A 15490-nucleotide genomic window follows, 5' to 3' on the forward strand; every position below is an offset into this window, starting at 1 on the left:
AAAATATGACCACATATGATAATAGTCACTTTTGACTTTTATAGTCTGGTCACCACTTTGAGCCTCTCTATTTCAAAATTTCTAAACTAAACAAATTCAACTCTTTGTATGTCATCCAAGTACACAACAAGGTGAACAACTTTTGTAAAGATCATGATATCAAATTCATTATGGATCAAGGGTTATGATCAAGAGAAGATGAGACATTGAAACATATGTAATATTCCCAAATTTTAAAATGTGATCAAACCTGGACAAACTTTGACCACCACTTGACCTAGCCCTACTCCCCAGACCTAAACCTACCTAGCCCATGCAAAAGATCGCCATGGACACGACCAGATCATGGCCAACCATGGCCATGCCGGCCACGTCGCCCTCGACACGCCTCCCTCTCTTTCCCTCCACGATCGGCCTCGCCACCTTGTCCAGTAGCTCGCCCTCGATCCCAGAAGATCTCCCGTACTCACCCTTGACCGAGGAGACGACGACAAGACCCGGACGACGCGCGCCTAGTACGTCCCAGGTATGCCGCGAGAGGCATGGGCGACGTCACTGGCGCACGGACTCGCCCACGCGGCGCTCGCCAAATCTCGCCGTACCCGACCACATCCGCGCGTCATAGTACTTCTCTCGCCACGCGGAGCTCGCCGGACACGCCGACGTCATGCCTTGGCGACCACGGCCGCCGGAGAGGACGAACGCGCCCGCCACGGCCGCGACAGTACACGCGCCCGCACGACCACCGTACGCGTCGCATTAACTCGCCGCGGACGCTCACAGATTCGCCGTAGCCTCACGATCGTCGCTGCGTCACGCCTAGCCCTCTAGCTCGCCGGAGACGCCGCGCTCGCGACGACCAGCTCCATGCCTCGCAGCACTCCCTTCCTCCTATAAATAGAGCACTCCCTGGACACAACCAAGCACACCACCATGATCACCACTCACCACCGCCTCGCCCAGCACCAGTAGCCACCTCAATCGTCGCCGGAGCAAGGCCAATCGACGCCTCACTGCCGCGGAAGCTCTGCAGCAATCGCCGTCGATCCAGGCCTCCCCAAGCGACGCCACTGCTACCAGGAGCCTCGCCGTCGTCCACAACCTCGTCGAGCATACTGCCAACCCTAGCTGGAGCCACCGTAAGCCCTCCGACCCCCTACCTGCGCCGCCGGCGAACTCTCTCTCGCCGTCGACGACGACGCACCAGAGCCGTTAGATCCTATTCTAATCCAACGCACCTCGTTGATCCATACCGCTTCGGCGTTAAGCGTCGCTGACGGGTGGAGCCCACTGTCAGGCGGCCCGCGCGTGCACAGATGCGTGGTGGGCTGGCTTTGGGCCGTTTTTAAACCATTGAGCCCAGTAGCTTTTCCCGCCGGCCTTTTTAATTCAAACTTCGTTTAATAAATTTAGTTTAAATTCAATACAGAACCCAACTTTGAAAATTCATAGAATCTGTTTGGCTTGGCCAAATTTAACAAACTTTACATATTTGGAAAGCTAGCAAAAAGATCTACATTATGCCACTAGTCTCACCTCGAGATCCGTTGTGGAAATAAAATGATAAAAAGAAGAAGGCAGGGACTTTTTCACATTCAAATAATTATTAAAAATCAACCAAAATAGATATTGAATTAATTCCAACTCCTATAGCTCACATTTGACTTATACTAATTGTTTCTGCAAGAAAATGGTGTGGTCACTCTACATGATCATGCCCTAGATTAATTAATGGACTATATGGCTAGTTTAGCTATGTGATATTGTCCAAAACTATTATGTAAAGCATGTGAAGTATTTTACTTCATTTAAATCTTGTCCCAAATGAATTCATGTGATGTTTGTACCCCAGGTCCAAACCCTCCTATATGAATATTTGGAGATTTAAATCATTTATAGAATTATAAAATGGTATGAGGTGACATACCTCATTTAAATCATTTTCTCAAATACTAATAATGAATGTTGACTTTGGTCAATATAAATTCAAGTATAGTTATTTGAGAAGTTAAATATTAAGAAGATTTCAATGAGAGGAAATTAGTTTCCTCAAGAACTAAATGGAAATTTATTAACTACATATGCTATGAGAGGAAATCACTATTTCTTTAATAAAGAAAACTCATGCACCTAATAATTTTATGTGTGTGCTTAGCCTAGATTGTGTGAGATAATGATGTGCTTAGCATAGTCTTTGAGCTTGTTTAGTGATTATACCTCGTATTCAAATTTAGACGCTAGCACCGGAGATTTCCAAGAGGAAGGAGAATTCTACCCAGAAGAGGAAGAAGAAAACCTAGAGAACTACCAAGGCAAGCTAATACTCTTGCAAAGTGCAAAGCCCTCCTTGGGCAAGGCATCATGATTCTTATCTTTATTCATATCATCCTATCCTACAGTTATACCATACAAGTCTTACTTGTTGTGTTTTTCAAAGAGTTGATATCAAATGGTATAGTGAATATAGCTACTAGAGTAGCAAAGTTAGCAAAGCAATGTAGCACCCCTCATAATTAGTGCTAGTGCTAAAATACTAAAACTTGACTACTCTAGATGGGAACATATGACTTGTTGAAACTTTGGAATGATGAAGCATTCCATTGAATGATGTGAAGTTGATGGTGAACAAGAGAAGATAGTGATTTTTGATAAAACCCTGATATTGGTTTGAATGCGATACCTTTCCAATTTTTGAGTACCCCCACAATACCTGATTATGGGTAGGGTTTAACTGGAAGTTTATAGATTTTAGTATGAGTTCCCTCTGAACACACATCATAGGGGTTATGCTGAGGCTGCCTCCGTTGTTGAGATATGATGTGAATTGAGGTGAAATTGTACGGCCAAGCCTGTGCGGTTCCCGGGTTAACGGTTGGTTTTCACTGGGAGGCCAAGCTCATGGGGAGAGGTGCTCATACTAGGATGTGTAAGTGAAAGGTTATGGTTGATGATCCGCGTACTGTGTTACGGTGACTCGGAGTTATTCCGACGGATGAAATCAAATGTTGTGGCACAAGTGTGTAACCTCTGCAGAGTGTAAATCTATTCGAATAGCCGTGTCCACGGTTACGGACGGTTGGAAGGGCCATACAGTTTCCAGTGTCAGATATTCTGAAAACCTTAGTGATTGTGAATGGTGATGTGGTGACTTGTTGAAATATTATCAATGATGTGGGAATGACACTAATGTTCCCACTTGAGTTAGTTAGACCATGATTCAAGCTTGTGAACTAAAATTTGGCTTATGCAAGTTAAACTAGAGATTAAATACCTTTAGTGATCATTTTACACTAGTATTAGTTTGCAAGTACTTAAAGTACTTACGGCTTTGTCCCTGGCTATTCAAATGGCCAGAGTACGATGATGAACAGAATTACCACGAGGATGACCAGCAGGACGCCTACGACAACTAGGGGTTTCTGACGTCAAAAGTTGTCCTGTGGACGAGAGAGTCCATCTATAGTTACGCTTCCGCTATGTATGAACTTGTGTATGTATGTTGATGGAAAGATCAACTATTTATGTAAGATGAATCATGTGATTCAAGATTGTATGACATTATGGCTTGTAATAAATAATGACTGTGATATTCGACTATTATGCCTCGCAACAACATTATCCTGGGATTGCGATGAATGACATAATAGGCATCTGGACTTAAAAATCCGGGTGTTGACAAGTTGGTATCAGAGCCATTATTTGACCTTAGAAAACCTTAGTTAGAATGGGCGTTCATAAAAAAACCTAACTTTGAAATCAAAATGAAAAGAATATTTATGAAAAACTTATTCGTACTCTTGTCTTGGAGGATTTTACACAAATGGTTAAAACATGCTCTTTCTTACTATGTCTACTTAAAATTTTGCCACACTTGTTCAAATCTCTAACTTACTCTCCCATTCACTTTCAGATGGAGCCCAACGCACCCGTCAACACCAAGTTTTACCAACTTGGTAATGGAGACAGCTTGATTTTCGAGCATGATCTCACTGCGGTCTCGAACTTTCTGGGGCGCCTCCAGCCCGAGTTCCATGGGATCCAAGTGAACGATCAGCCTGGCGGCGAGATGCAATGGATCATTACTGCAGATCTGAGGGGGAACATGGAGTCTCCTACCGAGGAGAGAATCTTGTTCTCTTTCCGTGAGAGCAACTGGCTCGATGGCCTTGCACGCGGTCTGCAGAAGGCACTGGCACGCCTCTGCGGACAGAACGCGGTGCGCCTGCTTGCGTCCCATTTCGCTCACCTAGTGAAGCGTGATGCCGCAGGAGTACCCATGGCACTGCAGTCTCACCCTGAGCTGAGGCATCACGCCGAGCATCTAGACTTCATGCTGTACCATACTCAGCAGGATCTGGATAACACCAGGATGTACGCGAACCAGACTCACCTCGCCTTGGCCACCCATGGCGACGCTATCAAGATGCTGTCTCGGGACAGCAACAAGCTTCGCCTGCGGTGTGCGAAGAAGGATGTCACTATCACGCGCCTTCGCGCTCAGATCGCGTCACTTGAGACCACGGTGAAGGCCCAGGAGGAGCAGCTGCAGGAGATGGAGGAAGACAAAGCCGGTATCGATATTCGGGGAGGAGGTGCCTTCCTGAGTGACGATGACGACTTCGAGGAGGACGAGTTCACTGAGGAGGAGGATTACGCGTTCCTGGAGCCAGGACCTGATGATGTCGTTCCCATCGACATTGAGGATGAGGGCAGCCACACCTGAGCACTGATGTAGGCATGAGTTGTATCCCGTCAGTTGTATCGTAGCATGTGAAATGGTTCTTAAAACCATTGGAGTGTTGAACTACTAGTTTGTAATATGTGATGTGGAATGAATGAATGAATGTTTGTGTGTGTCATCCAAAGCATTCAAGTTTTTACCAGTTTTTGGAACTCAATTCAAAATAAACCATAGAATTTCCCCCTTATCTTATAATCTTCTGTATATTCAGATGGCCCCTCCCAATCGCAACAACAACGATGCCATGATGCAACTGCTGCAAACCCTGCTTCAAGACAGGGAGACTGAAAGGGTTGAACGTCAAGCCAACATCGTCGCCCCGCAAAACCTTGCTAACCAAGGCCATGGGAATCATGATCATCCCGGATCCAAACTCAAGAACTTTCAGAATACCAACCCTCCGGTGTTCAGCAAGACTGAGGAACCCCTCGACGCCGACGACTGGCTCCAGACTATGGAGAACAACTTAGAGGTCGCCGGAGTGGAAGCCAATGAGAAGGTCCTGTTTGCAACCCACTATCTTGCCGGACCAGCCCGAGCCTGGTGGACCAGCACCCGTGCCATGAACGGAGGTCAAGTCATGACTTGGGCAGATTTCAAGCTCAAGTTCAGCAAGTACCATGTGCCCCCGGGTCTCATCAAGAAGATGCGGGATGAATTCCGCGAACTGAAGCAAGGACGGATGACGGTGGTAGAATACCGCGACAGGTTCCTTACACTGTCAAGGTACGCCCCCGATGAGACTGACACCACCGAGAAGAGGCAGGAGAGATTCCTGAATGGACTGCATGATGAGATGCAAACTGTCCTAGTCAACATCCCCTTTGCCGACCTTGAAGCCCTTGTTGACTCCGCCATCCAGATGGAGGGCAAGTTGCACCAAGCCGATGAGAACCGCAAACGCCGCATGATGCACCAGAGTGGGCCCAGCAATACTCCCAAGTATCGCCCCAGCTCAAGCGGAGGTTTTGCCCCCAGAAACAACAAACCCCAGATGCAGACTTCACGCCCCGGGTTCCAGAACCGGAGTGGAGGAAACTCCAGACCAGGAAGCCATCCCAACCACCACCACAACTACCAGAACAACACCAATAACTTCAACCGTGCCCCAATGAGAGCCCCCAATCCCAACAACAGCAACAACACAAACACCGCTCCAAGGACTGGGAGTAATGCCATTCCTGTCGCTACCAAGGACAAGTCCACCATCACCTGCTATGAGTGCGGTGTAGTGGGACACTACTCCAACGAGTGCCCCAAGAGACTCGCCAAGCTCGCCGGCAACCCTGCTGCACCTGTTCAGCAGCAACGCCGTGTCTCTACCGGAAAGAAGTTCGCCCCCAACAATCCCAATAACCGCAACGGCCGTCTCTTCCACATGAATGCTGAAGAAGCCCAGGAAGCACCAGATGTTGTACTGGGTATGTTTCCTGTCAACTCTGTACCTGCTAGAGTGCTGTTTGATTCCGGAGCATCTCATTCTTTTGTCACCGAAGACTTTGCATCCACCAGTAAAATTCAACCTCTCAGTTTGAAACATGTCATGATAGTTCAAATTCCCGGATCAACCACTAAAGCCAGAAAATTTTGTAAAAATGTACTCATCAGAATACATGAAGTAGACTTCTATGCCAATCTAATAATTCTGGGAACCAAAGGTTTGGAAATAGTACTGGGAATGGATTGGATGGCCAAACACCATGGAATGATTGACTGTGCTAAGAAAGCCATCACCATGACCAGTAGCACCGGTATCATAGTAGAACATGTCTCTGAACTACTACCCAGAAAATTTACTTGCAACCAAAGTGTAGCCAAGCCAACCTTGGATCAAATCAGGGTCGTTTGTCGATATCCTGATATGTTTCCTGATGGTTTACCCGGTATGCCCCCGGATCGGGATATCGAGTTCATTATCGAGTTAATCCCCGGAACTAGACCTATAGCCCAGAGAGCCTATAGCATGAACCCAGCAGAGCTAGTGGAGCTGAAGAAGCAATTGGATGAACTGTTAGCCAAAGGTCTGATCCGACCAAGTGCGTCACCTTGGAGATCCCCAGTTTTGTTTGTGGATAAGAAGGATGGTGCCAGTCGTTTATGTACAGACTATCGTAAGCTTAATGATGTCACCATCAAGAACAAATACCCCTTGCCAAAGATAGAAGACCTATTTGATCAGCTGACCGGTGCCGTAGTTTTCTCAAAGATTGACCTCAGGACTAGATACCACCAGTTGAAGATTCGTGCATCAGACATTCCCAAAACTGCCTTTACCACCAGATATGGATTGTACGAGTACAATGTCCTGTCATTTGGATTGACTAATGCTCCCGCTTATTTCATGAATCTCATGAATAAGATCTTCATGAACTTTCTGGATAAGTTTGTTGTCGTTTTCATCGATGACATCCTCATCTACTCCAAGTCTGAGGAGGAACATGAGCAACACCTTGAAGCTGTCCTAGAGACCCTTAGAGAGCATAAGCTGTATGCCAAGTTCAGCAAATGTGAGTTTTGGCTGAAGGAAGTAGGATTCCTGGGACATATCTTGTCTGCAGGAGGAATTGCCGTAGATCCCGCCAAGATCAAAACTGTTGCAGAATGGAAAGCCCCAACCACCCAGACCGAGGTCCGCGCATTTCTTGGACTAGCCAGATATTACCGCAGATTTGTGGAAGGCTTTTCGAGTATCGCTCGACCAATGACCCAACTGCTGAACAAGGACAAGAAGTTTGAATGGACTGACAAATGTGAGGAGAGTTTCCAACAACTCAAGCTTAGACTGACCACAGCCCCAATTCTGATCATGCCGGACATCACCAAACCCTTCGACGTTTACTGCGATGCATCCAAGATTGGTCTCGGATGTGTGCTTATGCAAGAAGGCAAAGTGATATCTTATCTGTCCCGGCAATTGAAGCTGCATGAGCAGAACTATCCAACCCACGACCTCGAGCTCGCAGCTGTAGTATTGGCACTGAAGGTGTGGCGTCATTACCTCATGGGTAATCGCTGCGAGATCTATTCAGATCACAAGAGCCTGAAGTATATCTTTACCCAGAAGGAGCTGAACATGAGACAAAGAAGATGGTTAGAATTAATCAAAGATTATGATATGGAGATCCACTGTCACCCCGGCAAGGCCAATGTGGTAGCGGATGCATTGAGTAGATTGCCGTGTCAGTTAAACTCAATGATAGCCGAAGAACAACCCAGCCTATACCAGGAGTTTGAGCAGTTTAGAATGGAGTTAGTCAGTGAAGGATTCCTAGCCAGCATGGAGCTGCAACCCACCTTGATTGGTCAAATCAAGGAAGCTCAGAAGGGAAATGCCAGTATTGATGGAATCAAGACCCAGATAACCGCCGGAAAAGCACCGGGATTCACCGTAGATGAAGAAGGAGTCCTTTGGTACAACAGACGTCTGTGTGTACCGTCAGACTCAGAGTTGAAGCAAGTTATTCTGAAGGAAGCCCATGACACCCTATATTCTATTCACCCCAGAGGTACCAAGATGTATCAGGACTTGAAGGAACAGTTCTGGTGGCATGGAATGAAGAGGGAGATCGGAAGCTACATCGCCAAGTGTGATATTTGTCAGCGAGTCAAGGCAGAACATCAGCGACCAACAGGACTGCTGCAACCATTACAGATTCCAGAATGGAAGTGGGACTCTGTAGGAATGGACTTTATCACCGGTTTTCCCAAATCCAGCAAAGGAAATGACTCCATATGGGTAGTTGTCGATAGATTGACCAAGGTAGCCCATTTCATAGCTGTCAAGACCACCTACCAAGGCCCAAAGTTAGCTGAGCTGTACATCTCTAGAATTGTCGCCCTGCACGGAACCCCGAAGTCAATAGTGTCAGATAGAGGTTCACAATTCACCTCAAGATTCTGGCAGAAGGTGCATGAAGGACTAGGAACCCGTCTGAATTTTAGCACTGCTTATCACCCGCAGACCGATGGACAGACTGAGAGAGTCAACCAAATCTTGGAGGACATGCTGAGAGCATGTGTACTGGAATATGGATCTAAGTGGGAAGACTGTTTGCCGTACGCAGAGTTCTCGTACAACAACAGTTACCAAGCCAGTTTACAGATGGCCCCCTTTGAAGCTCTGTACGGAAGGAAGTGTCGTACCCCCCTGAACTGGTCGAAAGTCGGAGAAAGTCAAGTATTTGGACCTGATGTACTTCGTGAAGCCAAAGAGAAGGTGCACAAGATTCGAGAGTACCTCAAGACGGCGCAATCCAGGCAGAAGAGTTACGCTGACAAGAGACGCCGAGAGATGACCTTTGAGATCGGAGACTTCGTCTATCTTAAAGTATCCCCCTTGAAAGGAATGCAGAGATTTCAGCTGAAAGGAAAGCTTGCACCCCGATATGTTGGACCCTTCAAAGTTCTGAGTCGCCGAGGAGAAGTATCCTATCAACTGGAGTTGCCCGAAGAAATGTCGGCTGTACACAACGTGTTTCACATCTCACTCCTTCGGAAGTGTCTTGAAGTTCCTGAGAAGACTGAAGTGTTTAAGAACATCGATCACCGTTCGGTGGATATCAACCAAGATCTGACATACCACGAAGTGCCAATCCGCATCTTGGAAGAGGCATACAGAACCAGCCGCACCAGAAGCATCAAGTTCCTGAAGATACAGTGGAGTAATCACACCGAAGATGAAGCCACTTGGGAGCGAGAGGAAGATATGAAAAAGGAATACCCAGATCTCTTTAGCACCTAATTTTCTTTAAGATCTCGGGACGAGATCTTTTGTAAGGGGGAAGGGTTTGTAACATCCCAAATTTCAAATAAAGGAAGAAGAACAATTCTAAATATCCAAATTTCAGAACCAACAAAAAAACTTTTACTTTGCATATAGTACTCTGCATAGGACTTGTGCATTTTGAGTGATATGCCATGATGATTGTTACCTTGTGTATATGATGAACTCAAAAACCCTAGAGTGATCAAATGATCACCATAAATCAAATCCATAAAAAAGAGAAAGAAATCCAATATTATAAAAACTCTAAAAACCCTAACATATGGTCTATGGCATTTTTGTAAATTTGACCCTAGACCCATTTGATCTTCACCAATAGTTGTAATATGATATTAATAAGTAATTACAACTTTGAGAATCAAAGATATACCAATTTAATCAAATTCAAAATTGAAAATATGACCACATATGATAATAGTCACTTTTGACTTTTATAGTCTGGTCACCACTTTGAGCCTCTCTATTTCAAAATTTCTAAACTAAACAAATTCAACTCTTTGTATGTCATCCAAGTACACAACAAGGTGAACAACTTTTGTAAAGATCATGATATCAAATTCATTATGGATCAAGGGTTATGATCAAGAGAAGATGAGACATTGAAACATATGTAAGATTCCCAAATTTTAAAATGTGGTCAAACCTGGCCAAACTTTGACCACCACTTGACCTAGCCCTACTCCCCAGACCTAAGCCTACCTAGCCCATGCAAAAGATCGCCATGGACACGACCAGATCATGGCCAGCCATGGCCATGCCGGCCACGTCGCCCTCGACACGCCTCCCTCTCTTTCCCTCCACGATCGGCCTCGCCACCTTGTCCAGTAGCTCGCCCTCGATCCCAGAAGATCTCTCGTACTCACCCTTGACCGAGGAGACGACGACAAGACCCGGACGACGCGCGCCCAGTACGTCCCAGGTACGCCGCGAGCGGCATGGGCGACGTCACTGGCGCACGGACTCGCCCACGCGGCGCTCGCCAAATCTCGCCGTACCCGACCACATCCGCGCGCCGTAGTACTTCTCTCGCCACGCGGAGCTTGCCGGACACGCCGACGTCATGCCTTGGCGACCACGGCCGCCGGAGAGGACGAACGCGCCCGCCACGGCCGCGACAGTACACGCGCCCGCCCGACCACCGTACGCGTCGCATTAACTCACCGCGGACGCTCACAGATTTGCCGTACCCTCACGATCGTCGCTGCGTCACGCCTAGCCCTCTAGCTCGCCGGAGACGCCGCGCTCGCGACGACCAGCTCCATGCCTCGCAGCACTCCCTTCCTCCTATAAATAGAGCACTCCCTGGACACAACCAAGCACACCACCATGATCACCACTCACCACCGCCTCGTCCAGCACCAGTAGCCACCTCAATCGTCGCCGGAGCAAGGCCAATCGACGCCTCACTGCCGCGGAAGCTCTGCAGCAATCGCCGTCGATCCAGGCCTCCCCAAGCGACGCCACTGCTACCAGGAGCCTCGTCGTCGTCCACAACCTCGTCGAGCATACTGCCAACCCTAGCTGGAGCCACCGTAAGCCCTCCGACCCCCTACCTGCGCCGCCGGCGAACTCTCTCTCGCCGTCGACGACGATGCACCAGAGCCGTTAGATCCTATTCTAATCCAACGCGCCTCGTTGATCCATACCGCTTCGGCGTTAAGCGTCGCTGACGGGTGGAGCCCACTGTCAGGCGGCCCGCGCGTGCACAGATGCGTGGTGGGCTGGCCTTGGGCCGTTTTTAAACCATTGAGCCCAGTAGCTTTTCCCGCCGGCCTTTTTAATTCAAACTTCGTTTAATAAATTTAGTTTAAATTCAATACAGAACCCAACTTTGAAAATTCATAGAATCTGTTTGGCTTGGCCAAATTTAACAAACTTTATATATTTGGAAAGCTAGAAAAAAGATCTACATTATGCCACTGGTCTCACCTCGAGATCTGTTGTGGAAATAAAATGATAAAAAGAAGAAGGCAGGGACTTTTTCACATTCAAATAATTATTAAAAATCAACCAAAATAGATATTGAATTAATTCCAACTCCTATAGCTCACATTTGACTTATACTAATTGTTTCTGCAAGAAAATGGTGTGGTCACTCTGCATGATCATGCCCTAGATTAATTAATGGACTATATGGCTAGTTTAGCTATGTGATATTGTCCAAAACTATTATGTAAAGCATGTGAAGTATTTTACTTCATTTAAATCTTGTCCCAAATGAATTCATGTGATGTTTGTACCCCAGGTCCAAACCCTCCTATATGAATATTTGGAGATTTAAATCATTTATAGAATAATAAAATGGTATGAGGTGACATACCTCATTTAAATCATTTTCTCAAATACTAATAATGAATGTTGACTTTGGTCAATATAAATTCAAGTATGGTTATTTGAGAAGTTAAATATTAAGAAGATTTCAATGAGAGGAAATTAGTTTCCTCAAGAACTAAATGGAAATTTATTAACTACATATGCTATGAGAGGAAATCACTATTTCTTTAATAAAGAAAACTCATGCACCTAATAATTTTATGTGTGTGCTTAGCCTAGATTGTGTGAGATAATGATGTGCTTAGCATAGTCTTTGAGCTTGTTTAGTGATTATACCTCGTATTCAAATTTAGACGCTAGCACCGGAGATTTCCAAGAGGAAGGAGAATTCTACCCAGAAGAGGAAGAAGAAAACCTAGAGAACTACCAAGGCAAGCTAATACTCTTGCAAAGTGCAAAGACCTCCTTGGGCAAGGCATCATGATTCTTATCTTTATTCATATCATCCTATCCTACAGTTATACCATACAAGTCTTACTTGTTGTGTTTTTCAAAGAGTTGATATCAAATGGTATAGTGAATATAGCTACTAGAGTAGCAAAGTTAGCAAAGCAATGTAGCACCCCTCATAATTAGTGCTAGTGCTAAAATACTAAAACTTGACTACTCTAGATGGGAACATATGACTTGTTGAAACTTTGGAATGATGAAGCATTCCATTGAATGATGTGAAGTTGATGGTGAACAAGAGAAGATAGTGATTTTTGATAAAACCCTGATATTGGTTTGAATGCGATACCTTTCCAATTTTTGAGTACCCCCACAATACCTGATTATGGGTAGGGTTTAACTGGAAGTTTATAGATTTTAGTATGAGTTCCCTCTGAACACACATCATAGGGGTTATGCTGAGGCTGCCTCCGTTGTTGAGATATGATGTGAATTGAGGTGAAATTGTACGGCCAAGCCCTATGCAGTTCCCAGGTTAACAGTTGGTTTTCACTGGGAGGCCAAGCTCATGGGGAGAGGTGCTCATACTAGGATGTGTAAGTGAAAGGTTATGGTTGATGATCCGCGTACTGTGTTACGGTGACTCAGAGTTATTCCGACGGATGAAATCAAATGTTGTGGCACAAGTGTGCAACCTCTGCAGAGTGTAAATCTATTCGAATAGCCGTGTCCACGGTTACGGACGGTTGGAAGGGCCATACAGTTTCCAGTGTCAGATATTCTGAAAACCTTAGTGATTGTGAATGGTGATGTGGTGACTTGTTGAAATATTATCAATGATGTGGGAATGACACTAATGTTCCCACTTGAGTTAGTTAGACCATGATTCAAGCTTGTGAACTAAAATTTGGCTTATGCAAGTTAAACTAGAGATTAAATACCTTTAGTGATCATTTTACACTAGTATTAGTTTGCAAGTACTTAAAGTACTTACGGCTTTGTCCCTGGCTATTCAAATGGCCAGAGTACGACGATGAACAGAATTACCACGAGGATGACCAGCAGGACGCCTACGACAACTAGGGGTTTCTGACGTCAAAAGTTGGCCTGTGGACGAGAGAGTCCATCTATAGTTACGCTTCCGCTATGTATGAACTTGTGTATGTATGTTGATGGAAAGATCAACTATTTATGTAAGATGAATCATGTGATTCAAGATTGTATGACATTATGGCTTGTAATAAATAATGACTGTGATATTCGACTATTATGCCTCGCAACAACATTATCCTGGGATTGCGATGAATGACATAATAGGCATCTGGACTTAAAAATCCGGGTGTTGACATATTCCTTGGTCATGTTATCTCCGAAAAAAGTGTTGCAATCATTCCAGATAAAGTTCAAGCCGTTCTTGACTGGAAGACACCTAAGTCAGCAAAGGAGATTCGAAGTTTTCTCGGTCTGGCGGGTTATTACCGCCGATTCATTGAAAATTTCTCCAAGATTGCCAAGCCAATGACCGATCTTCTCAAGAAAGACAAGAAGTTCGAATGGTCAGAAAAGGCTGAAGAGAGTTTCCAGGTTTTGAAAACCAAGCTGACTACTGCTCCTGTGCTCGTCCTTCCGGACACAAGCAAAGACTTCGTTGTCTATTGCGATGCCTCTCTCCAAGGGCTCGGATGTGTGTTGATGCAAGATGGTCATGTGGTGGCCTATGCCTCTCGACAGTTGAAACCACATGAGCTCAATTATCCTACTCATGATCTCGAGCTTGCAGCTGTGATACATGCTCTTAAGCAATGGCGACCTTACCTTTATGGTAATCGTTGCGAGTTGTACTCGGATCATCAAAGTCTGAAGTATATTTTCACCCAGCCGGATCTGAATCTCAGACAGAGAAGATGGCTGGAAGTCATCAAGGATTATGACTTGGGTCTCAACTATAAACCCGGCAAAGCCAATGTCGTTGCTGATGCGCTAAGTCGGAAGTCCTATTGCAACAATCTGATGGTTAAGCAAGCGCAACCTTCTCTCTATGAGGAACTTGCAAAACTCAACCTTGAGATTGTTCCTAGTGGATTCCTTGCTAATCTTGAGGTGAAGCCCTCTCTTGAAGACCAGATCAATAAGGCTCAGAAGCAATATTCTGGCATTACCGAGATCAAGAAGAACATTGCTAGCGGAGTTGCTAAATGTTTCTCCATTGATGATCAAGGTACCGTTTATTTCGGTAAGCGTCTAGTCATGCCGGATAAATCAGATCTCAAAGAGCTAATCCTTAAAGAAGCTCATGAATCACCCCTCTCCATCCATCCTGGTGGTACCAAGATGTATCGGGATCTTCGCCAAAGATTCTGGTGGTCCGGGATGAAGCAAGAGATCGCTAAGTTTGTTGCTGAATGTGACGTTTGTCATCGCGTAAAAGCTGAACATCAAAGACCTGCTGGCACTCTCCAACCTCTATCAATTCCAGAGTGGAAATGGGATGAAATTGGCATGGATTTCATTACTGGTCTCCCCAAGACCAAAAATGGAAGAGATGCTATATGGGTAGTCATTGACCGTCTATCCAAGGTTGCTCACTTCCTTCCTATCCGAGAAGACATAAAAGCTAGTCAACTAGCAGATCTATATATCTCACGGGTAGTCACTCTTCATGGTGTTCCTAAGAAGATCGTCTCTGATCGTGGAAGTCTTTTCACCTCAAAGTTCTGGTCTAGTTTTCAACAAGCTATGGGAACTCGTCTTTCCTTCAGCACAGCCTATCATCCTCAAACCGGTGGTCAAACCAAAAGAGTGAATCAAATTCTTGAAGACATGCTCAGGGCCTGTGTTATATCCTTCGGTAAAGATTGGGAAAAGTGCCTTCCATTTGCCGAGTTCACCTATAACAACAGCTTCCAATCTAGCCTAGGCATGGCACCTTTTGAAGCTTTGTATGGCAGAAGGTGTAGAACTCCTTTGAACTGGTCCGAAACTGGAGAAAGAAAGTTCTTTGGACCAGATATGATCAATGAAGCAGAAGATCAAGTTCGCATCATTCGCGAGCGTCTGAAAACTGCTCAGTCACGTCAAAAGAGCTATTATGATCGCCATCATCAAGAAGTGAAGTATGAAATTGGTGATCAAGCTTATCTTCGGGTCACTCCTCTCAAGGGTGTCCGTCGCTTCGGTATCAAAGGCAAACTAGCACCTCGCTATGTTGGTCCTTTCCGCGTCCTTGCCAAGCGTGGTAATGT

The sequence above is a fragment of the Lolium perenne genome, chromosome 3 (genome assembly GCF_019359855.2).
Source record: "Lolium perenne isolate Kyuss_39 chromosome 3, Kyuss_2.0, whole genome shotgun sequence".
NCBI classification, from domain to species: Eukaryota; Viridiplantae; Streptophyta; class Magnoliopsida; order Poales; family Poaceae; genus Lolium; species Lolium perenne.